Below are 24,248 nucleotides of genomic sequence, written 5' to 3'. Positions count from 1 at the left end.
TTTATTTTACTTTCTTTGCCTTCAACCTACTTCTTTCTCATCTTCTTTATATCTGTTCTCCATCCTGATATAGAAATAATACCATAATATAATCATGAAAATATAATATAATAAAATAGAAGAAAAACATGACTAAATGCGACCTTTTCATAAAACATGAAGAGAGATTTTAAGTCAAAATTTTTTACAATAAAGTATGAATCTACAGATTCATTTATTTCTCCTTTCTTCCTGTTCTCAATGCTCAAGGTTCTTTCAGTATACCATTTATTTAATATAAAACATTCTCTCATGTCTGCACTGCTCAATGTGCTCAAAATATTTAATAATCAACAGTGTCTCTCCTGAAGTTCCTGAGTCATGAACAGGAAAAGCTACACCCTTAAACTGAGAGGGCTTCCCTGTTGGCTCAGACAGTAAAGAATCCACCTGAAATGAAGGAGATCTAGGTTCGATCCCTGGGTCAGTAAGATCTCCTGGAGAAGAGAATGGCTACCCACTCTAGTATTCTTGCCTGGGAAATCCCATGGACAAAGAAGTCTGGTAGGCTAAAGTTCAAAGGGTCATAAGAGTTGGACACAACTTAATGACTAAAGCCACCAATCTGAGAGCAGTTAAGTGAATTAAATGAGGGGCCATCAGATCTGAGGAGGCTCTAGTGCCTTAGCAGCCTACGTGAGCAAACACAAACCTCAGGCTGAAACGTCTCAAGGTTAAGAAATCAAAACCTAAGGCCAGCCAATTGTAAACTGCCTTGGCCTTTCCCAAATACAGCAGTGGGGTACCAGCCAGGCTCAGGATTCCCAGCTCTACTTCCCCTGTGTCTCTTCGGCTCCTGTTGGTGGCTCCGAATCACTCCAGCTGCGGTACTGCCTGAATGGAAGTAATTTTGGGGTGATATATATTCTTAAACTATTTACTATGTCTCAGCTTATCTTTCAACACCAGCAAGTAGAAAATCCTTCCTTAACGTGTCCAATCAGTCCCAAGTGTGACTAGTGACATCACACTACTCATCTGCTCCTTGTCCTCTCATCTCCTAAACACTTATAAGTACAGTGGTGTGGACACACACACACGCTGGCGTGAACACAGACCCACACACACACTGGCGTGGACCCACAGACACACACAGTATATCAGATTTCTTCCTAGAGGAGACCCACCCCAGATCTGAATAAGGACAGGACCTGGATTACACAGAAACATTCTTACACTTTGATGTTTGTTTGAAGTCATTTAAATGACACTCGAGGTTGCCAAAGATCAAAGAGAAAACAGAAGTCTGAAGAAGATCGTAAACAATGTTAACACACTAGGAGGCAGTTAACATTTACCAAATATCTGTCAGTACTCTTAAAAAATGATTAGACTATGTCCCTGAAATAGGTAGTATTTGACCCTGTTCTGAAATAAAGCTTTTATGGAATTTGGAATATTCAAGAATATGATTTAAAAAATACCTGATCTAGATTCTATGTATTCTTAATGTGCTAGTAGTAAAGAGCCCACCTACCAATGCAGGAGACATAAGAGATGTAGGTTCAATCTCTGGATCGGGAAGATCCCCTGGAGGAGGGCATGGCAACCTATTCAATTATGATCATCACAAATGATGACTGTCCTGATTAGAAACACCCCAAGAGTCTTGCCTTGACTTTCCAGGAGTGGGTCCTTTCGTTTGATCAGGAGGGACAGCCACATAAAGGCTCTGTGATAGCTTTAACCTGTGCATTTTCTAAAGACCTTGAAAATAAGTCCACCTTCTGACTAGTCTGAAATCCATTGGTCTGAGCTCCAAAATTATAAGAGCTAAATGCATTTTCAAAGTTATGCAATGGAAGAAATTCCTCCACCAATAAACGTCTGCATTATTTCTCCCACTTTGCTGTTTGCTGCAGTGCTTCTTAAGCAGCTGCTGCATCTACAGCTCAGCGTAACCCCAGAGGTACCTCTGTGTCTCTCAGAGTTCTTCCCCTATCAGCTACCTTCACTGTGACGAATGCTCTCTATCTTCCTTACTTTTGTAGTTTTAAGCGGCTTAAATTAATAGATTCCATTTTAAAATGATCTAATTGGCTCAAGAGAGAGGTCCAGAATGAGTAAGTCAGAAACAAATTGGATCGCAAACAACATTGAGATTTTTGGACAAGACACCACTCCTGGTTGCCTTAGGATGAAACCTTGAGAAGCCCTGCAGGGGGCCAGCTGGCTGCACCCAGATTCCTGACCTGCAGCACTGGAGACAATACATACGAGTTACCAGAAGACATTAAGTTGATGCTAACTTAATACACAGATATTAAGTGTATAGATAACTAACGTGATAAAGTGATAGATAACTAAAGCAAAGTCCGAAAATGAAATTCTAGACCAATTTTGCTGCCATGACAGTAGCTGAAACTTACTGTTCCTAACAGAATTATATAAATTAATAAAGGAACTCAAATTAAAGATGCACATATACATACATTTCTTTATGTCTTGGCATGCTGAATCCATTTTTTTTTTCTAAAATCTAAACTAAAATTCATCCACTTTGGTATGCCAGCTCTCCTAGGTATTTCTTGAATAACTTATCAAATTGGAAACTGATGCACATTTTATGAATCAAGCATATTTTAGGTCAAAATTATTGCTTTTCATCACAAAAAAACAAATAAGCTTTTCTTTTTAATCATTGAGGACAAATGAAAGTGTTAGTCGCTCAGTTGTGTCCAACTCTTCACGACCCCGTGGACTGTAGCCCACCAGGCTTTGCTCTCCATGGGATTCCCCTGGCAAGAATATTGGAGTGGGTTACCATTCCCTTCTCCAGGGGATCTTCTACACTCAGGGACTGAACACAGGTCTCCTGCATTGCAGGCAGATTCTTTACCAACTGAGTCACCAGGGGAGTCCAACACTTAATAGTAATTGGTGTCACTGGTCTCATCCCCAGAATAGGTTCGTCTCATAATTCTGTATTAAAGGCATGGGGTTTTCAAAACAATTTGCCCTTAATTAATCAATGACAGCAAAGGAAGTGACCTGCCAAACTCTCAAACTGCACTCTTGTGAGTGGACTGAATAATGGGAGCAACCAGAGCCAAGAACTCAACTGGATGCTTCAAAATGAACAAAGATCCACAGAGCATTGTTCTCCCATGTCCTACAGTGTTGGTTCTGATGAAACAAGAAGAAATGAGATTTTTAGAGGAAAATTTCGGTCTTCTCACCATCACCAAGCAGCTTCATATAATGCAGGTGGTTTGACATCAGAGAGGCTTTGTCTTTTGCAAAATCACCACATAATATTAAAAAAAACAAAAAACAAAAAAAAAACAGCCTAATGTTTTTAATAAAAAAGTCCCATAAAACTACAAGTTTAAAGAAAGAATGAGTATTTATGACATATTGCAAGACAGATGAAAACAGAAAAATTCTGAAATGGTAAAATTTGGGGAAAAGAGCAGTAATGAAAAAAATAACAAACTGGTTATCTAGAAAGCACTCTAACCCTGCATGGCTTATTGGCACAGAAAGACAGGCTGTTTGTAATGTAATTGCACCATTCTACCTAAGCCCAATTCACTCTTATTATCTTGTCACTCCGCCTTTTCTTCTGCAGACTCTCTGGCTGCCTGGCCTCACAGGCTGCAGGAGGGAGCAGGTGGTGAGCTCCTCACTTGGCCTGCGATGCCGCCTTACTAATAGCTCCTGCCCTAATAGACCAGCCTGCTCATCTGATGTGGGCAGACTCTGCCGTCTTTGTGGATAAGACAGGACGTGTTAATGTGGCTTACAATCTTCTGTAAGAGTGTGAAGATGCTTTACCTAAACAAGACCCCTTTAAAAGATAAGTGTTACAGAAAAAACAAGAAGAAGACTTTCAGTTACTATACCTTTCTTAGGTTTTCAAACAGAATAAAAGATCCATGTGAATCAGGACATGTTCCTCAGTTACAACCAAGTCTTATGTCTTTCCTCAAAGAGAAATAATTTAAATCAACTGGTGCCAGGCATTTCCAACAGACTGGAAGCAGGCATCCCCTAACGGATGCTACCAAAGTGACCCACAACTGAAGTGTGCATGTGCTTGATTTGACTTGCACACAACTACCACCCCTTACTTTAGAAGAGCAGGTCGGTTGCTTTAGCAGCCATTTAAGTTTGTGACAAAGAAAGATATCCTTTGGAGATAACTGTAAATATTGAATTGGCCAAAACATTTGTTCAGCTTTTTCTGTAACATCTTATGGAAAAACCCAAAAAAATGTTTTGGCTGACCCAATATTTCTTTACTTTTTAAAAATTTGACACATTGAATAAAAATAAATCTGAATTGTAGTTTTAAGAGCAAAAAGCATGAAACATGAGTCTTAACTACTTTTTGTTCTGAATGACCTCCTCAGTCAAAGAAGGTGATGACTATAAAGCACAGATAACAGCTGAATTGCACAGTACACACGTCATCATATACAATGAAATGCAGAATGGTTCTAAGAAGAAGCAGAAGCAGAAAGCATGGCTTTCCCCTGCAAAGACTCAGTTACAAACCACCAGACTGTGGGCTCCACAGAGGCTGTGATGTGTAACTTATCCATCTTTGAGTCCTCATAGTAGACATAGTATTGAACACACACTTGCTGAATTGATGAATGAATGTATGAATGTATGAATGTATGAAAGCTGAAAAGTAACTGTGAAAGATAATTTAATTTTAAAAATACAAAATGCTCAAAACATTATCAAATGTTGCCCACTGTTCACAATATAACCTTCACTCAAACGTACTCAAGATGAGAATTAGCTTGGATTAGAATTTAACTCAGGAAAGAATTTAGAATTAAGATTCAAATAACCTCAGTTCAATTCTTAGATCTGCTACTGATAGTACTTTGAAATCTTTTCTCGTCATTTTTATACTTTTTGTAAAGATATTATATTTTGTGCATAGAATATTCAACATTCATACTAAAATTGCCCAGGTCTGAGACAGGCTAAGTTAACTGGCCACCCGGTCCAGGGCGGCCACTTCCGGCGGTGTCAGCCTGTAGGCTCGGTGCACACATCCAGCAACTAGGACTGGACAAGGACTGCCAGAAATAAAGCAAATGCTTCACACTTGGGTAGGAAAACAGACAAATGTAACTATGGAAAAAATGTACTTAATTAGGATTATGGCACCTGAGAATTCCGTGGATGGTGGTCGGGTTTATGTTTGGGTCTTACATGGTAAGAAGGCTTTTCATAGAGGGAAGAGGATCCCTGAATAATTAGTACCACACGGAGGTCACAGCATCGAGGAAAGATGTGATTTAATGATGAAGCAGAAATAGATCCAGATAGCAGTAGCAAAGTTATTATGAGAAAACAGGTGAAGAGACAGTAAGAGAGGATGGTTATATAGACTTTATGGACAATTAGAATTTCAGAAAGCAAGAAATGTTCAATGGTATGGTTGAACATCACAAAGAAGTCGAGGAAGATGGAGAATAAACACTGACAAAGCATATGCTATGATTTGAAGAAGTTTTGTATTGGATCTGTTCATTCGTGTGTTAATTTGTGTTGTTTTAAATTGCATTTTCTAATTTGTTAACCACAAAACTTACATATTAGGCAAGCACCTAAAACGTCCTTAAGGTTCTCAGTGCATCAGAAAGTATGTGTGACGTGCACCCCAATGTTCATCGCAGCACTGTTTACAATTGCCAGGACATGGAAGCAACCTAGATGCCCATCAGCAGATGAATGGATAAGGAAGCTCTGGTACATATACACCATGGAATATTACTCAGCCATTAAAAAGAATTCATTTGAATCAGTTCTAATGAGATGGATGAAACTGGAGCCCATTATACAGAGTGAAGTAAGCCAGAAAGATAAAGAACATTACAGCATACTAACACATGTATATGGAATTTAGAAAGATGGTAATGATAACCCTATATGCAAAACAGAAAAAGAGACACAGATGTACAGAACAGACTTTTGGACTCTGTGGGAGAAGGCGAGGGTGGGATGTTTTGAGAGAACAGCATCAAAACATGTATGTCATCTATGGTGAAACAGATCACCAGCCCAGGTTGGGTGCATGAGACAAGTGCTCAGGGCTGGTGCACTGGGAAGACCCAGAGGGATTGAGTAGAGAGGGAGGTGGGAGGGGGGATCGCGATGGGGAATACATGTAACTCCATGGCTGATTCATGTCAATGTATGACAAAAACCACTATAATATTGTAAAGTGATTAGCCTCCAACTAATAAAAATAAATGAAAAAAATTTAAAAAAATAAATAAAATAAAATAAAAGCAACAGAAGACTCAGTTGATGAAAAAAAAGTATGTGTGAGTGAGTGTGTGTGAATATGAGACTGTGTGTGTGAGAGTATGCATGTAAGAGTGTGTGTGTGTGTGTGTGTGTGTGTGTGTGCACAGAGAGAGAGGAAGAAGGGAGGAGGGAGAAGGTGCAGGCTTCTCCCACGGCCACTTAGACATCCCCTCACAGGACCTGCATAAATTACAATTGCTTCAATTTTCTGTTTTCAGCTTTGTGATAGTAGTGTCCCCTACCAAATATTGCTCATAATGTATACATGGCTGGGAAAGTATTAATAAACTTTTATTTAGGAAGAGAATGTCTCTACTTACTTTGAGAGCATATTTTAAAGTGTCTTGTAAATATTTTGGTTCCTAATTCTACAAAGATACTATAAAAGTTAATATTAAAAATAAGCATAAAGTGTTAAAGCTGACACCACCAGAGGCTGGCTGGAACCGGACGACAGTCTCGCAACTTCTTACAAAAGCGTCCACATTCTTACCATGGATGCAGCGCTACTAGGTTTTCAACCAAATAGTTCAAAAACATGTTAAGCCTGCACCTGAATGTTTATAAAAGCTTTCTTCTTAATTTCCTTCCTAGGTGAATGAATAAACAGATGGATGAATAAATGTACATCTATAGAGTGGCATGTGATTCAGCTTTAAAAAATCATCTATCAAGCCACAAAAGGACATGATGAATCTTAAGTGGGTATTGTTCAGTGAAAGAAGTCAGCTAAAAAGGCTTAAACACTGGACATTTGGGAAAAGGCAAAGCTGTAGAGATGATTAAAAATGAGTGGTTTGCAGAAGCGTAGCAAGAGGAGGGGTGGGCAGAGCAGGTGAAGCCCCTGGAGAGTTTCCAGTGGGCATTCATGTGACGCTCTGTGGTGACTTCCTGACATGGTGCTTTTGGGAGCCCTGTGAAACTCACCGCACAGAGTGGGTCCTATACAGATTAAGCCAGAGGGGCCACTCCTGTTCATGACCTTGTGAGTATAGGGTTTTCCCTACCGGGAAGCCAGAACTGCCCCTGTCTCGTGGTTAATGTCTGCCCAGGGAGCCTGGACCCCTTGCACTGGGCTTAGTACCAGCATCTCTGCCTCCGCTCAGGAAGCCTGGTGGTTGGACCAGCTGGACTTTGATGACCCCTGCTCTGTGGGGAACAGCAGGGGCTGACCTACAGACGGGAGCAGAACGGAGCACTGAGGCACGTCTGGAGACTGGGCACTGACCGCAGCAGAAGCTTACACTAGGGGGTCAGGGTGGGCACCACCAGGACTATTCCAGCCGCAGGCAGGGCAGGCAGCTGCAGTGCAGGGAGTGGGAGCTGAGTGGACATGGGAAGCAGGAGAGCCAGGTCCACACACACAGGACAGCACCGCGGCCTCCACCAGCCTGGCCGCCCCGCTTCACGTTCCCCCACTTCATCATGCAGTGTGACGCTGTGCTAGCATTTAGAGTGATCACGTTGGTGAGATTTTACTTTAGAACTTGTGGCTATTTCTTTTATCAGTAAAGGTATCTCACAGCGATCTCAAGGCTTTGTTGTGAATCTCCTTCACAACCAGACACTGATGCAAACACACAACTGCTTAAAGCCCTGAGAGGTCACCAATCATCTTCAGCGGCCAGAATTACCCAACAATCTCTTTGACCATATTTTCCAAACAGGAAGAGGAGGGATTGTCAAGACCAAAGCAGGCAAGACTACAATCTGTCCCTGAAGGAAAGCGGTGCCAGGAGCTGCCAGGAACCCACTCACCCTGACTGGGAAGGAGACGAGTCAAAGGATTGTTCTCATGCAGCAAGACTTTCATCTACAGGATAATGTCTTTGAAATGCATGGGATGCAACTCCAGAAACAGTGCCACTAATTTATTAAATTTTCTGAAATACTTATTGGGACCCTGTACATCTAAGCATGATGGTAGGTCCTGGGCTCACAAAGAGAAACTAGAGTTTCCTCCTTTAAACTCTCATGGAAACAAACAAAAAAGAAAAAGTGAAAACTGTAACATAAGTCGGCATCCTCATTTCTACGGCAGGGATCAATCAGCAACCCCAGACGCCGGCTCCAGGAGTCTCACCTTCTGCTGGTGGCAAAGTCATCAGACCCCCTCGTAAGCAAGGCATTTGGAGAGCAGGTCAGAGTCAGGAAACATTAAGAAAATTGCCTGTATACAAAGTCAGTCTTGGAAGCAGGACTAAGCTTCTTGGCCTTTGACAACTGTATCATTTTTTTCATGACAAACAATATAGTCAGCAAAACTAGAAGTAAGGATGCTTCACTAGTGCAGCCAGTGGCTCTAACATCACAAATACACCTGAAAGGGCAGGAATGTGAATCACAAGTCTGGAGGGAAATGGGCCGAGAAGTTGATACAGACAGGGGCAGACCAGGAGTACAAGGCCCGTGTCTCAGACATCGTCAACTCCACAGAAAAGCAGCAGTAACACTCACCAGTTCAGATGTTTAGTGTTTATATTACAGCAACCTTGCCTTGTCAATTGGAAGGAAAATGCCCAGGAAGGTTGGACCTTGTTAGTTCAGGAGGCAGGACAGTGGGCACCAGGCGGGGCCGGGCCCGGCTGGAAAGGCAGCCCGCACAATGGCCACCCAGTCTCCTTTTGCTCATAAGGCCATTACCCATTCAAATGGGAAGCCAGCCCTGCTTTAAATGTGGACAAGCAAGTTGGAGACACAGGTGACATTCTAAAGGTCAGAGCTGCGTGAGCAGTGCCTGCCAAGACCTGCAGGTTTCAGTGTGCCATGTGAGAGGCTGTGTTACAGACCCAGGGTAGCCCTTCTCCTCCTCCTTCATCCTCTCCCCGAACAGTATCAATTCAGACACACTGCTTGAACTCCAAAGATACATTCCTAAGAAGGGAGATACATGCTTGAGATGCATCCAGGGATATTTTAATAACAAAATTGTGATTCCAGAAGGTGTGCTGGGGCGAGGAACAGTCACCCTCAGAGAGTATCCATCACTCCCCTTACAGCCACCTTTGTCCCCCTCTTCATTTATAGTATATGACCTTTCTAGGACTGCAGTTGGGGTTTGCAGGGCATGGTACTTTGAAATCCTGCAGACTGGCCTTTGCACAACATGAAGTGAACACATACAATAGCTGATGTTGGGAAATTCTAAGTAGGTGATAAATAAGATTCTCCCACAGAGCAATAACTTTACTCACAATGACTTATCAGAAAGTAAAGGACTTACCTAAATTTAGCTGGAGCAATGTTTTCTTTTCTCGGAGGTCACTTCTCTGGCAATCTCAACATTCTGGAGAGTGGTCTAAATGCAGACAGCAAAAACACAGTCCTATGAGTGCTCAGAAGAAAGAGAGAGTGAAAACTATACACAGAAACTGACTTTATCCACCAGGATTACATGCATCCCATTCACACTTATATCACATGCAACTTTACTACAGTTTCTCATCAGTTTCTAGGAGTAAACCAAAGCCTTGTGAATTGTCAAGAGAAGAAATACGAATACAACAAAAGAGGCAAATACACGTAATGGGAAAAGACAGCCTCTTCAATGAATGGTGTAGGAAAAATCAGATAGCTGTTAATACTTGCAAAATAATCTAACTGGATTACTTTCCCACACCATACACACAAACAAATTCAAAGTGGATTAAAGACTTAAACCTAAGACCTGAAACCCAAAAACTTCTATAAGAAAACATGAGCAGTATTCTCTCTGACATCAATCTTGGCAATAGTTTTTTTATATGTGTCCTCAGGCAATAGAAACAAAAAGTAAAGAAAAATAAAACAAAAATAAAGAAAAGGGACCATCTTATCAGACTAAAAATTTTTGCACAATGAAATAAGCCATCAACAAAAGAAAAAGACTGCCTACTGAATAGGAGAAGATGCTTACAAATGATATATTCAATAATGAGTTTATATGAACTGTAGCCTGCCAGGCTCCTCTGTCCATGGGGTCTCGAGAGTCAGACATGATTTAGCAACTAAACCACCAACACATCCAAAATGTACAAAGAATTCACACAACTTAATACGGGTAAAAAGCAACCAGTTTAAACAATTGCCAAGAATCTAAGTAGATATTTTTTCAAAGATATAGATGGTCAGCAGGCATATGAAAAGATGCTCAATATCACTAATCACCATGGAATGTAAATCAAAATCTCAGCGAGACACAACTTCATACTTGTCAGAATGACTTTTATCAAAAAGAAAACAAATAACAAGTGCTGGTGAGGATATGGAGAAAAAGCTATTGGTTGGAATGTAAATTGGTGCAACCTCTTTAGAAGACAGTATGGAGTGTCCTCAAAAAATTAAAAATAGAAGTACCAAAAGATCCAGCAAATTGACTGCTGTTTTTTATTTTCAAAGAAAATAAAAACACTAGTTAGAAAAGATATATTCACTCTGCTGCTGCTGCTAAGTCGCTTCAGTCGTGTCCGACTCTGTGCGACCCCACAGACAGCAGCCCACCAGGCTCCCCCGTCCCCGGGATTCTCCAGGCAAGAACACTGGAGTGGGTTGCCATTGTCTTCTCCAATGCATGAAAGTGAAAAGTGAAAGTGAAGTTGCTCAGTCCTGTCCAACTCCCAGCGACCCCATGGACTGTAGCCTACCAGGCTCCTCCATCCATGGGATTTTCCAGGCTAGAGTACTAGAGTGGGGTGCCATTGCCTTCTCCACTCTAGGGTTCATTAAAGCATTATTTATAATAGCCAAAATATGAAAGCAAGTTGAGTGCCCATCAGTAGATAAATGGATACAGAAGTTGTGTTATAGATATACAATGGAATATAGCTCAGCCATAAAAAAGAATTGAATCTTGCCATGTGCAACAACATGGATGGACCTAGAGACCTAGGATCTATTATGCTTATTGAAGTAAGTCAGACAGAGAAAGATAAATGTTGTATACCATTTATATGTGGAATCTAAAAAAACCCAAAACAAGTAAATAAACATAAAACAGAAAGAGTCATGCGTACAAAGAACACACAGGTGGTTGCCACAGGAAATAAGGCTTGGGGGTGAACGAATTAGGTGAGGGAGGTGAAGGGGCACAAACTTTAAAACAAATGAGTCATGGGGATGAAATGCACTCTTTGAGGAATGCAGTCAATACACTGTAATAGCTTTGTATGCTGACAGACGGTAACCAGACTTCTAAAGGTGATCAATTTGTAACATATAAAAATATTGAATCACTATGTCATATTCCTGAAACTAATATAATGTTGTTAAGTCAATTAAACATCAATGAAAATAATACAAAAAAAAAAGACCAGAAAAAGAAGCAATACGGTAATAAGTATATCCTGAAGAGTTAATGTCATAAGATTAATTTCCGTAGAGCACATTTTAGAGAAATTGGCTTTAAAAGAATTACAAGAGTATATTACTAACCTGACCAAAATTTTGTCTGCCAGCAGCTGGCATTTCGATGTAACTGCCAATATTGCAGCCTCTAGAGTTAGATTCCAAGTTTAAATTATTGATAATATTTAAAAGCATTCCTTGTGAGGAACAGCTTATTGATTTAATGCCAAGAGGTGATTACTATTTTAATGAGACACAGCTATTAACTCAGTTTTGTAGTGTGGAGGGGGGCTGGCCTCTATAAATCAAGACCTAAGCAACAATTGGATTGCTAATTCTCAAGACCAAAATCATGTTTCTGCTTGTGCCTCTTAATTTTTAATGATCCCATTTATGTTACCTGTCCTCTCATGAACCCAATTGCAGTTTTGAAAATACTGCAATACTTTAATAAACTGATGGCCAGGTGAGATGTCACACTTCATAGAGCAGTGATTTTCCAGGGAAGACACATCTGACTCATAGACACATTCCGATTCTGAATCAGGTTCAGATTCCTACAGAGACCTGTGAGCACAGCTATCTAGTAAGCTCCTCAGAGAGAAATGACCCTTGGCAAGTTAGGAACCGGATGACCACCAGTTCACGCCCTGGTGTACACCCTGGGTGAGCCCTTCTGACCGTGGGCTCAGGGCGTGGCTGGATATTACCTTAATGACATAATAAATTGTGTGACAGTTCACTCTGATGCTGACAATGATAGTTCTCATCACAATATAAACAAAGCCACCAGGTTTTCTGTTACACATGTAAATCTTCAGACATCAACTGAATTTAGAAATATGGATCCAGCTGAATGAAACTCCTGAGCTATCTGAGTTTACTCATTGCTAAGAATCACTTCGAGTCTTCCTGCAAACTGTCTCATCTCCTCACACTCCAGTGACTCACTCCTGGCTCTGTGATTTGCTGTCTTGGCAGGGATCTGGGGAATGTGCGCAGTGGGCACATGAAAGATAATTAGCTGTTTCTGCAAATAGCGCCATTGTAAAGTAAATCACCCCTCAATCCTATCAACGGAGAAGGTTCTTTCTTTACTCCCTTGCTGAATCCTCCAAGAGCTGACTATATCATGACACAGCTAATCAATGTAGGTTTTCACTAATGGACTCTCAAGAACACTGTCTTGAGTCATTTTAGCATCTATCTGGGAGTTTTAACCGAGTCAAATGTTGGCACCCATGGCACAGGCATTCTGTTTTCCAGTCAGCAACACCTCATGGCGGCCCTTCTGGGAGGGCCACTCAACAATATTTATCAAAGCCTAAATCACTGATATCCTTTAGCCTAAGCAGGATTTAAAGAAATAAGTCACATCAATAGATTTCAGGCATAGGAATGCCCACAACAGTGTTCAGTTCAATTCAGTTCGGTGGCTCAGTAGTGTCCGACTCTTTGCGACCCCATGAATCGCAGCACGCCAGGCCTCCCTGTCCATCACCAACTCCCGGGGTTTACTCAAATTCATGCCCATCGAGTCGGTGATGTCATCCAGCCATCTCATCCTCTGCCGTCTCCTTCTTCTCCTGCCCCCAATCCCTCCCAGCAACAGGGTCTTTTCCAATGAGTCAACTCTTTGCATGAGGTGGCCAAAATATAGGAGTTTCAGCTTCAGCATCAGTCCTTCCAGTGAACACCCAGGACTGATCTCCTTTAGGATGGACTGGTTGGATCTCCTTGCAGTCCAAGGGACTCTCAAGAGTCTTCTCCAACACCACAGTTCAAAAGCATCAATTTTTCAGTGCTCAGCTCTCTTCACAGTCCAACTCTCACATCCATACACAACCACTGGAAAAACCATAGCCTTGACCAGATGGACCTTTGTTGGCAAAGTAATGTCTCTGCTTTTTAATATGCTATCTAGGTTGGTCATCACTTTCCTTCCAAGGAGTAAGCGTCTTTTAATTTCATGGCTGCAGTCACCATCTGCAGTGATTTTGGAGCCCCAAAAAAAAATAAAGTCTGACACTGTTTCCACTGTCTCCCCATCTATTTTCCATGAGGTGAAACAACAGTGTTACATTAAAAAATAAAAAACAAATTACATGTCCAAATATAAACCATTGGTTTAAAATTGCACTATGGACATTGAGGATAACATTGTGCTGCCATTTAAAACTTTTAAGGTTTTCTGATGACATCGTTTCCCTATGCTGTATGTCTGCTGTGGACTGAACTGTGTCCTCGCAAACTTCCCATGTGGAGTCTCTAACCCCAGCGTGACTGCATTTGGAGACTAGCTACGCCCAACCCTGGTCACTGGACACTGGGAGAGGACAGGGGACTTAGTGGTGAGCCACCGAGTCTGTGCTCACAGACTGGGCTGACCCAGGGGACTAACTGAACACCCCCCTCTCTGGGCACACGGCTTCCTCTGAATTTCAGATCTCTCCTGTCAGCTTTCTCTTTCCTCACCAGTGATATTCTTTGGTTCTCCTGCTGGTTCTGACTCATTGCTCCTCCAATCCACACATTTCGGAAGATGCTGAGCTCCAGAGTGCTTTTCTCTGTAAAGTCGCTTTCAAGGCCATGCTGTGCACCCTCAGAGAGTCAAAGTCCACCCCAATGCTGACGATGCCTCAGAGCAGGACCCAGCCTCTTCTGAGGCCTCTTCACACAGCCCCTCACGGTTCATGCCCCGTCACTTCGTCCAGGCCCCTGCAGCTGTGACTTCCCACTGAGCCCTTCCTTGCAACCCCTTCAGTGTGAAGCAGCACAGAGCCACTCTCTCCGCAACCCTGCTCTCTTCATTCTCAACACCACTCACTGCCACCCAGGGTACTATCCATTTACATGTTTGTGACTCAGTGACTGCCTGCCCTCATGAGAAGATGAGCCCTTACTACAGACTTTGCTTGCTTATCACTATGTCTCCACACCTGTTCTAATGCACAGGACACAGAAACCACAGCATCAGCATCTGCTGACTGGATGAGGCAGAACCCACTGCAGGCAGGGGAGCGGGATGACTCTGACACCAGTGCTGCAAGGTGGGGGACACAGAGCCTGTCACTGACACTGGACTGGAGATGAGTGGGTCAAGAGAAAACAGGGCCTGAACATGTGCTCCCCTCTTGGCTCTTATGTCCACGCAGTCACCCTTGAATGCATCTCCTCAGTGCCAGCCTCACTCTGATGGCCTTCGGCTTCCACACCACCCAGGAGGACTTTAAATACAGGACTCTCAAGCTGCAGCCTGCAGGGTCCTCATGGTGAGTGCTCTGCTGAAGATGAAGTCGTTATGAAGTGGTCATCTTCCCCAAATGTGCTGTACAGAGGCTGCTCGGCATAGATCCCTCTCCTTAACCCCAAGTGCCCTGTGCCCTCTTCTTCCTGGTGAAAACCTGCTCTCATTCAACAGACCCTGCAAGCTTGTCAGCTCTAAGGATGCTCCTGACCACTTCCTCATTCACGGACACTGGCTACAGCTTCCTTGCTCTCCCCAAAGCTGTCCCCTGTGTGCACTTCTGTCGGTCACTATAGGACTACTGGGGTTTCCCCAATGTCTCACCTAATAACGAGCCTGCCTGCCAATGCAGGAGACTCAAGAGACGTGGGTTCAACCCCTGGGTTGGGAAGATCCCCTAGAGGAAGAAATGGCAACCCACTCCAGTAGTCTTGCCTGGAGAATTCCACAGACAGAGAAGCCTGGTGGGCGACAGTCAGTGGGGTCACAAATAATCAGACTCGACTCAGCATGCACATGCATACATAGGGTTATTGGTTTACAGGTCTGTTTAACATAAGCGATTTGAGCACAGGGATAAATCTCATTCATCTCTGGGCTCCTCTCAGCTAGACCTAGAATAATATTCAACAAATATCAAATCAATGCTCCAGTAAGCAAATGGAAATGTGGAAGTTTAAAGAGGGGCAGCAAGGAAAGGAAGTGAGGAAGAAGATAAGGAAATGGAGAGGAGGAATGGAGACAAGGAGAAATTGTGTAAAGTTTATGAAGTCATCCTCACAGAAAATGTAGGTGACACAGGAGATAAAATAACTTCAGAGTCCTAACCTTGGGAGAGCAGGTAAAAAAGAAGGATTTGATAAAAATAAATAAATAAATAAATAAACAGAAAACCTTAAGAAAGATCGATCAAAGTGGTGGTATCTGTGGTTCAAGAGATTACATTATATCAAATGATTTAAAGAGAGAAACTATTCCTATAATATCTGGAATATTATATCTGGAAATATCTGGAATATTAGCTACTGTATTTCACAATGAAATATGATTACTGATTTTGAGATGGTTCTGATTTTAATTTCAACATTACATAGGAACCTGGAATGTTAGGTCCATGAATCAAGGTAAATTGGAAGTGATCACACAGGAGATGGCAAGAGTGAACATTGACATTTTAGGAATCAGTGAATTAAAATGGACTGGAATCGGTGAATTTAATTGAGATGACCATATATATACTACTGTGGGCAAGAATCCCTTAGAAGAAATGGAGTAGCCCTCAGTCAACAAGAATCCGAAATGCAGTACTTGGGTGCAATCTCAAAAACGACAGAATGATCTCTCTTCATTTCCAAGGCAAACCATTCAATATCACAGTAATCCAAGTCTATGCCCCTACCACTAATGCCTTAGAAGCTGAGGTTGAATGGTTCATGAAGACCTACAAGACCTAGAAGTAGCACCCAAAATAATGTTCTTTTCATTATAGGGGAGTGGAATGCAAAAGTAGGAAGTCAAGAGATACCTGGAGAAACAGGCAAATTTGGCCTTGGAGGAAAAAATGAAGCAAGGCAAAGGCTAACACAGTTTTGCCAAGAGAACTCACTGGCCACAGCAAACACCCTCTTCCAACAACACAAGAGATGATTCTACACATGGACATCACCAGATGGTCAATACCGAAATCAGATTGATTATATTCTTTAGAGCCAAAGATAGAGAAGCTCTATACAGTCATCAAAAACAAGACCAGGAGCTGACTGTGGCTTAGATCATGAACTCCTTATAGCCAAATTCAGACTCAAATTGAAGAAGTAGGGAAAACCGCTAGACCATTCAGGTATGCCCTAAATCAAATCCCTTATGATTATACAGTGGAAGTGACAAATAGATTCAAGTGATTAGATCTGATAGACAGAGTGCCTGAAGAACTATGGACAGAGGTTTGTAACATTGTACAGGATGCAGGGATCAAGACCATCCCCAAGAAAAGGAAATGCAAAAAGGCAAAATGGTAGTCTGAGGAGGCCTTACAAATAGCTATGAATAGAAGAGAAGCTAAAGGCAAAGGAGAAAAGGAAAGATATACCCACCTGAATGCAGAGTTTCCCAGTGATCAGTGCAAAGAAATAGAGAAAAATAATAGAATGGGAAAAACTAGAAAGCACTTCAAGTAAATTAGAGATGCCAAGGGAATATTTCATGCAAATATTAGCACAATAAAGGACTGAAATAGTATGAACCTAACAGAAGCAGCAGATACTAAGAACAGGGGGCAAGAATACACAGAAGAACTACACAAAAATTATCTTAATGACCCAGATAACCATGATGGTGTGATCACTCATCTAGAGCCAGACATCCTGAAATGAGAAGTCAAGGGGGCCTTAGGAACCATCACTATGAACAGAGCTAGTGGAAGTGATGGAATTCCAGCTGAGCTCTTTCAAATCCTAAAAGATGATGCTGTGAAAGTGCTGCACTCAATATGCCAGCAAATTTGGAAACCTCAGCAGTGGCCACAGGACTGGAAAAGATCAGTTTTTATTCCAATCCCAAAGAAAGGCAATGTCAAAGAATGCTCAAACTATTGCATAATTGCACTTATTTCACACACTAGCGAAGTTAGGCTCAAAGTTCTCCAAGTGAGGCTTCAACAGTATGTGAATCAAGAACTTATAGATGTTCAAACTGGATTTAGAAAAGGTAGAGGAACAAGAGACCAAATTGCCAGCATTTATTAGATCACAGAAAAAGAATTCCAGAAAAACATCTACTTCTGCTTTATTGACTATGCCAAAGCCTTTGACTATGTAGATCACAACCAACTGTGGGAAATTCTTAAAGAGATGAGGACACCAGATCACTTTACTTGCCTCCTGAGAAATCTGCATGCAGGTCAAGAAGCAACAGTTAGAACCAGATGTAAAACAAGAGACTGGTTCCAAATTGGGAAAGGAATATGTCAAGGCTGTATATTGTCACCCTGTTTATTAAACTTATATGCAGAGTACATCATGCGAAATGCCAGGGTGGGTGAAGCACAAGCTGGGATCAAGATTGCCGGGAGAAATATCAATATACTCAGTTATGCAGATGACACCACCCGCATGGCAAAAAGTGAAGAGGAATTGAAGAGCCTTTTAATGAAAGAGAAAGAGGAGAGTGAAAAAGTTGGTTTAAAACTCAACATTCAAAAGACTAAGATCATGGCATCCAGTCCTGTCACTCCATGGCAAATAGATGGGGCAACAATGGAAACAGTGACAGACTTTATTTTCTTGGATTCCAAAATCACTGCAGATGGTGACTGCAGCCATGAAATTAAAAGATGCTTGCTCCTTGGAAGAAAAGCTATGACCAACCTAGATAGCATATTAAAAAGTAGAGACATTACCTTGCCGACAAAGGTTTGTCTAGTCAAAGCTATGGTTTTTCCAGTAGTCATGTATGGATGTGAGATTTGGACCATAAAGAAAGCTGAGCACTGAAGAATTGATGTTTTTGAATTGTGGTATTGGAGATGACTTTTGAGAGTCCCTTGGACTGCAAGGAGATCCAACCAGTCCATCCTAAAGGAGATCAGTCCTGGGTGTTCACTGGAAGGACTGATGCTGAAGCTGAAACTCCGATACTTTGGCCATCTGATGTGAAGAACTGACATTTGAAAAGACCCTGAGGCTAAGAAAGACTGAAGGCAGGAGTTGAAGGGGATGACAGAGGATGAGATGGTTGTATGGCATCACTGACTCTATGGACATGAGTTTGAGCAAGCTCCAGGAGTTGATGATGGACAGGGAAGCTTGGCATGCTGCATTCCATGTGATGACGAAAAGTCGGACGTGACTGAGCAACTGAATCGAACTGAACTGATTTTAATGAAATGTAAAGGATCTTTTTTCCTAGTATTCCATATATTGTTTTATATATATATATATATATTTTGTCTAAATGGGAACACTGTAAGAGAGTCAAAGAAAATTCTGAAAGACTATGTAAGTTTTAACTAATGAGAAAACACCATAAACCCAGAAACAAACATATGAAAAGCAGTAGTTCCTGTTTTCCATTGATTTGTTTAATATCTGCTTCATATAATGGCAACTGTGAGCAACTTTCTCCATTGGTAAACACATGAACAGGACTAATATGTCCATTCAAATAATGACAAGTGCCTACAAAAATGAAAATAAACATCAAAGAAAACTACATTTCTTCAGCTGCATTCTTTTATGTGATATTTAAATTTTTGATTTATCTATTTATTTGTTACCATAGGATGGAGTACTATTTAAGAACTGCTGGGATTTTAATATAAAATAGAATTCCTTTACTAATGCTTGTAAGATAAAATAAAATCAGACTTCTCTCAAAAAGCTGTGAGGACAGAGTCTTGGTAAGGGGTGTGAGTAACTATATCACCCCTTGGAGACTATTTCCTGTTGACTGCAGCCGCACTTTGCAGGAGACTGGCTTTTCCACTCCCACAGCAGAGCACAACTGAGTGTCAGGGAAATATTCATTTCCAGGCCAATCACCGACTGACATGATTGGACCCGTGGAGTTGTTTCTCACTGAGATCACAGAAAACAACCAGTTCAACAGATCTGTGCTGTGGCTTCTGCTTCTTTGATCTTTTTTTCATTGTAAAGAACATGAAAGAGGCCTGAAATTACTCTGACAGCCCCTGAAAGGATATCATCAAAGCCGTCTTCTTTTTATAATGATTTTGGATAATTCCAGTCTCCCATCCAAAGTGAGTCCCTCCATCTACACTCTATCTCAACTCTTCCAAAAACCACATCCTCTGAGTTATTCATTATTCCCTCTCTTTCTGCTATCTTTCATTTAACCTTCCAACTGTTTTTTTTTCTCCTAAGTATACATACCTCAGTGTACTGTCTTTTTTTTTTCATTTATTTTTATTAGTTGGAGGCTAATTACTTTACAATATTGTAGTGGTTTTTGTCATACATTGACATGAATCAGCCATGGATTTACATGTATTCCTCATCCCGTTCCCCCTTCCCGCCTCCGTCTCCACCAGATTCCTCTGGGTCTTCCCAGTGCACCAGGCCCGAGCACTTGTCTCATGCATCCAGCCTGGGCTGGTGATCTGTTACTAGTACAGCCGCTGTGGAGAACAGTGTGGAGATTTCTTTAAAAACTGGAAATAGAACTGCCATATGACCCAGCAATCCCACTTCTGGGCATACACACTGAGGAAACCAGATCTGAAGGAGACACGTGCATCCCAGTGTTCATCGCAGCACTATTTATAATAGCCAGGACATGGAAGCAACCTAGATGCCCATCAGCAGATGAATGGAGAAGGAAGCTGTGGTACATATACACCATGGAATATTACTCAGCCATTAAAAAGAATTCATTTGAATCAGTTCTAATGTCTCTCATTTTTTAAAATTATAAAAGGGAATTCACTCCACCCACTCAGGCCACTTCCCACCACAAGTCCACCTGAAATTGTTCTCCACACGTGCTGATTACACTCCCCCCAGATTCCATGGAAACATCTTTCCCATAGATCACAGAGAGGCTGTTTACCAAGCCCAAAGGACGCACATATGTTCTTCTCATGACCAATCTCCCTGTTCACATCATGACCCACCACCTCCCTGGTCAACACTGCCATCTTTGCTCCCTCTCTTCCATCCTACACACTGAGCCCCATTAGGAAGCTCCTCTTCCAGTATCCTCCCCACTCTGCTGGTAACTTCTAGGATTTTTTCTCCCTCTTCTCTTATTAGCTCTGTGTGTCTGACTAACCTTAGTGCTCTATTCACTTCCACTGGCTCAGCTATAACCTGTGTCCTAATAACTGCCATTCAGGTATGACCTAAATCAAATCCCTTACGTTTATACAGTGGCAGTGAGAAATAGATTTAGGGGACTGGATCTGATAGACAGAGTGCCTGATGAACTATGGACGGAGGCCTGTGACACTGTACAGGGGACAGGCATCAAGATTATCCCCAAGAAAAAGAAATGCAAAAAGGCATGTATAGTCAAGGCTATGGTTTTTCCAGTGGCCATGTATGGATGTGAGAGTTGGACTATAAAGAAAGTTGAGCCCCAAAGAATTGATGCTTTTGAACTGTGGTATTGGAGAAGATTCTTGGGAGTCCCTTGGACTGCAAGGAGGTCCAACCAGACCATCCTAAAGGTGGTCAGTCCTGAGTGTTCATTGGAAGGACTGATATTGAAACTGAAACTCCAGTACTTTGGCTACCTGATGTGAAGAGCTGACTCATTTGAAAAGACCAGGTGGGATGCATGAGACAAGTGCTCGGGCCTGGTGCGCTGGGAAGACCCAGAGGAATAAGGTGGAGAGGGAGATGGGAGGGGGGATCGGGATGGGGAATACATGTAACTCCATGGCTGATTCATGTCAATGTAAGACAAAACCCACTGAAATGTTGTGAAGTAATTAGCCTCCAACTAATAAAAATAAATAAATAAAATATAAAAAAAAAAGAAAGAAAAGACCTTGATACTAGGAATGATTGAAGGCAGGAGGAGAAGGGAATGACAGAGGATGAGATGGTTGGATGCCATCACCAACTCAATGGACATGAGTTTGAGTAAACTCTAGGAGCTGGTGATGGACAAAGGCCTGGCATGCTGTGGTCCATTGGGTTGCAAAGAGTTGGACATGACTGAGCAACTGAACTGAATTGAACTGAATAACTGCCATAAAGGCATCACATGTTCTCAGCAATTCAATGATCTCATCTTCTAGGAAAGACATGTTGATATTTACCTTCCACCAATAGCACAGGTTGAGTTTCATGCATTTTATACAACTGACCAAACCTTGGTAAAACACCCATTTTCTTTATATTGACACTTCAGTGATTCCTACTCAACAATAGACTACTTGAGCACCATGTTCTCATAGATGGTCTTCCTTAGCATCCCAGTATGGAACAGTCATTTCTTTTCTTGGTTCTCATAACTTCCTGATGAGGAAGGATGACCTCTTCTACCCAGCACCTCAGAGGAAGCTTGGCCCTCTTGAAATCTTGGACTTCTAGTCTCCAAAATTTTCAGAGAATATATCTGTATTGTCCTAAACCACCCAATTTGTTATACTTTGCGATCAGAATCCCAGGAAATGAACACAGAGGTTGGTGTTAGAGAGTGTGGTGCTGCTTTAACAAATACCTAAAATGTGCAAATGCTTTGGAATTAGGTAATAGGTAGAGGGTGGGAGCCTTTTTCTTAATAAAAAAAGTGAATTATTTAAGAGCTGTTGTTAGATGTACAGATATTCAAGGTGCTTCTATTGAGATTTAAGAAGGAAATAATGGCCCTATTAGTTAGTGGACAGTTGAGGAAAGGCCATCCTGGTAGTCAAGAGTCAGGGGACATGACTGGATAACACCCTAGGGTTGGATGGTAGCAATGAACTTCAGCATTGGCTGAGATCTGCAAGCAGAGCATGGAAGGTGCAGCCTGCTTTCTCCTAGTTGTTCACAGTAAAATGTGAGAGAAAAAAGAGAAACCGAGGGAGTGATTGTAAAGTAAAAAGGAGCTAGCCTGTGACAATTTGGAGAAGCCACATCCTGAGACAGGCCAGAGACAGGCCAGTGTGCAGCTGGAGGACTACAGACAGAGGTCAGGCGTGTGTCTCATGGGCACGGTCACTTGACTCCACAGAAACCAGAGTGGAGATACCTATTCAAGAACAACCTAGGGAGGATTCTTTCTTCTGATGGCTCAGACCCCATGAATTGTACAAAAGGTCAACATGGTTTCTGAGAATTTTATACTGGTAGAAACACCACCAGCATGGCCAAAAGCGAGAGAAATGAGACAGGATGAAGGAAGAGCAACTCCAAGGGCAGAGCCAGGGATTCCGGGGCCTGACAGACAGGACCTTGGCTGAGAGGGCAGAGCCACTGCCTCAGAAGGCCCAGATGATGGAACATCAAGGCTCAGAGAACAACATCCTAAAGCCTGATGGAATTTGCCCTGCTGAGTTCTGGCCTCCCTGCGACCCAGGTCTCCCTCTTTCCCCCCGATTTCTCCCCTGGAGATGGGAACATCTACCCTAGGGCCACCCACCATTGGATCTTGGAATGGTGAGAGTCTTGGGGCTAAACCGAATCTTCATTCCATAAACATTTAGGCATTCACTGACTCTTCTCATAGTCCATATCCTAAGCCTCTTATTGCCTCATGTTAATACCCAACATTTTCTTTTCCAACAATATTCAAGATTTTGAAAGCATATACTTATCTAATTTCTCACTATTCATTAGTTATTTACTATTGCCCTATTTAATCAACTTGAATCACAAGCTGGAGTCAAGATTGCCAGGAGAAATATCAACAACCTAGGATATGCATATGATGCCACTCTCATGGCAGAAAGCAAAGAGGAGCTAAAGAGCCTCTTAAAGAAGGTGAAAGAGGAGAGTGAAAAGGCTGACTTAAAACTCAACATTCAAAAAACTAAGTTCATAGCATCTGGTCCCATCATTTCATGGCAAATAGATGGGGAAACAATGGATACAGTGACAGACTCAATTTTCTTAAGCTCCCAAATCACTGAGGACAGTGACTGCAGCCATGAAATTGAAATATGCTTGCTCCTTGGAAGAAAAGCTATGACAAACCTAGACAGCATATTACAAAGCAGAAACATCACTTTACTGACAAAAGTCTGTATAGTCAAAGCTATGGTTTTTCCAGTAGTCATGTATGGATGTGAGAGTTGGACCATAAAGGACAGCCTCACCCCCAGGGGTATCATTCTCTCACACTAGACTGGAACCCTGCATTGTGAGTGTACACCTGTTATCCACAGCACCAAGCACAGTACTTAGTACATAGAGTGAACTCAGTACTAGAGTATTAAATACAACAGAGTACAGAAGTTGTCTAAGTAAATAAAAAAACCTTTAGAGTTGATGTGCTTTTCACTGAAAAATCACATGTTCTAACACTACATATTTAAACTTCCTAGACACTAATTAAATACTTGAGTGATTAGTATGTGACACACATTCATAATAAGGGGGGAGGGAAAGCCCTGATTCTTATTTAAGGAAACAAAAAATAAAAGATAATGATACTGAACCAAATTAACCTTCTCCTTTAGTTTAGTTCATGGTTTTTTAAAAAAACAATTGAGCCACTTTGAGATGGTTTTGAGAGTGGAAAAACAAAAGATGGAGATATTTATACTTAGAATTTCACAATAATTGCTTCAAAGGAGGGTTAGATTCTTAACCAAGTTTGAATTTCACAGTTAGAGGAGGAAATTGATTCCTGAGTCCCTGACATTAAAAAAGCATGTTCTCAGAAGTCCACCTCCCAGGCAAATGAGACCCCACAG

General features: G+C 41.7%; 1 protein-coding gene across 1 annotated transcript in view; it reads right to left on the bottom strand.

Annotated features, from left to right (window-relative positions):
* The window catches only part of SNTG1 (syntrophin gamma 1), a 381,189-nt gene that overhangs the window by 236,431 nt on the left and 120,510 nt on the right, over nucleotides 1–24,248 (bottom strand). The window contains exon 2 of the mRNA XM_043484136.1: nucleotides 9,539–9,613. The gene's annotated coding sequence lies outside the window, so the exon portion shown is untranslated. The remainder of the gene's footprint in view (nucleotides 1–9,538; nucleotides 9,614–24,248) is intronic.

Source organism: Cervus canadensis, chromosome 12 (genome assembly GCF_019320065.1).
Source record: "Cervus canadensis isolate Bull #8, Minnesota chromosome 12, ASM1932006v1, whole genome shotgun sequence".
Taxonomy (NCBI): Eukaryota; Metazoa; Chordata; class Mammalia; order Artiodactyla; family Cervidae; genus Cervus; species Cervus canadensis.
This window is presented reverse-complemented; position numbering and strand designations above follow the sequence as displayed.